Source organism: Seriola lalandi, unplaced genomic scaffold, assembly GCF_002814215.2.
Source record: "Seriola lalandi dorsalis isolate HSWRI2012SDOR001 ecotype SW California unplaced genomic scaffold, Sedor1 jcf7180002054475, whole genome shotgun sequence".
Classification (NCBI taxonomy): Eukaryota; Metazoa; Chordata; class Actinopteri; order Carangiformes; family Carangidae; genus Seriola; species Seriola lalandi.
In genome coordinates, this window is record NW_019525028.1 from 101,528 (window position 1) to 103,743 (window position 2,216).

Below are 2,216 nucleotides of genomic sequence, written 5' to 3' on the forward strand. Positions count from 1 at the left end.
ATATTATATATATGTATGTATATATATATATATATATATATGATACATGATGATATATATCATATATATCTGATACATGATGATATATATCATATATATCACATATATTGTATAAATTATTATAAATATTATATATATTATAAAGCCGTACGTTCACATGGTTCCTCTTTATAAATCGCATTGTCATGAACGAGCCTCGTTTCCACTCCCATCAGTCGGTTTGGATAAAGACCAGAAGAAACACACTGAGGTAAAAACACCATCATCACTGTGGTCCATCACTCTGAGGTCGGTCAGTGTTCACATGGAACCAGTTTAATGAGTCACTATAAATAATAAGATTAAACCCCAACACTATTTTTTCTCTCAATGGAAATAGAAATATAATGATGCTGATGATGATGATGAAACTCTGTTTTATTTCCTGTTCAATTACATGTCTCTTCTTATATTCCATTTTCACTGTAGCTTTAGAAACCGTGTGATCACATGATCACAGGAACGAGTGAAGTCACTCTGTGTTTATGAAGACCAGTCTATGAGCGGGAAATGGTGTACGCATCAGCATGTTAACAGATGTGATACAACAGACACAGTGAAACATCTGGTTTCAAATTAAATCTGTAGAACGGACTGAACATGAACAAAGACTTCATCCAGTATCCTCCTCTCTGATTGGCTGATGGTCACTGTGTTGTTATCAGCTGATTGACAGGACGTTATTAATGAAGTTCATTTAATTCCGCTTATCCTCTAGTAGGGTCGCGGGGGGGTGGAGCCTATCCCAGCATCTTTTCGGGCGAGAGGCGGGGTACACCCTGGACAGGTCGCCAGGTCGCAGGGCAAACACATAGAGACAGACAACCATTCACACTCACAGCCACACCTATGGTCAATGTAGAGTATCCAATTAGCCTAGTCCCCATTTGCATGTCTTTGGACTGTGGGAGGAAGCCGGATAAACCCGGAGAGAACCCACACTGGCACGGGGAGACTCCACACAGTAAGATCCCACGGCCGAGCCGGGACTCGAACCCGGAACCGTCTTGCTGTGAGGCGACAGCGCTAACCACTGCACCACCATGCAGTAGGCCAATCAGATCAACCGATCAATCACAGTGACAAAGATCTTGAAATGCTCCCAACCAGAGCTCCGACCTCGACCTCTGAGTGTGTGTGTGTGTGTGTTCATACCTCCTCAGTGTGTAGAGATGTCGTCCAGCAGAAACAGAAACTCAGTCTGAAGCTACTTATATATCACAGCTCTGTGTGTGTGTGTGTGTGTGTGTGTGTGTGTGAGATTGATTAACCTCCTACCACAACAACAATTATCTACATACCCACAGCACATAACTGAATGTGTGTGTGTTGGTGTGTTTACATGCAATTATCAAACGTGTGTGTGTGTTGTTAATCTGCTGTTTGTGCAGCAACAGGCTGATTTCTGTTTGTGGTGTCTGCTGTGTGTTTACTGTCATCACTCTGCTTTTATTCTGACATGTTCAGTAAACACAACAGGAAGTTCACCTGCGTCACACTCTGTGGGAACCTGTAGATGAGGAGGAAACCTCATATCTCCACACATTCTCACCTGCAGCTGTCCGAAGAAAACATGTAAACTACAAGTTCATCTGAAGACGTCTGTACTGACTGACTGTATCTGACTGACTGTATCTGACTGACCGTAAATTAACTGTATGACTGACTGTATCTGACTGACTGTATCTGACTGTATGACTGTATCTGATTGTATGACTGACTGTATGACTATCTGACTGACAGTATCTGACTGTATCTGATTATATTACTGACAGTATCTGACTGACAGTATCTGACTGACCGTATCTGACTAACTGTATCTGACTGACTGACTGTATCTGACTGACTGTATGACTGACAGTATCTGACTGACTGTATGACTGACAGTATCTGATTGTATGACTATCTGAATGTATTACTGACTGTATCTGACTGACTGCATCTGACTGACTGTATGACTGACTATATCTGACTGACAATATCTGAATGTATAACTGTATCTGACTGATTGTATGACTGACAGTATCTGACTGTATCTGACCGACAGTATCTGACTGACTGTATCTGACTGACTGTATCTGACTGATTGTATGACTGACAGTATCTGACTGTATCTGACTGACTGTATCTGACTGACTGTATGACTGACAGTATCTGACTGTATCTGACTGACAGTA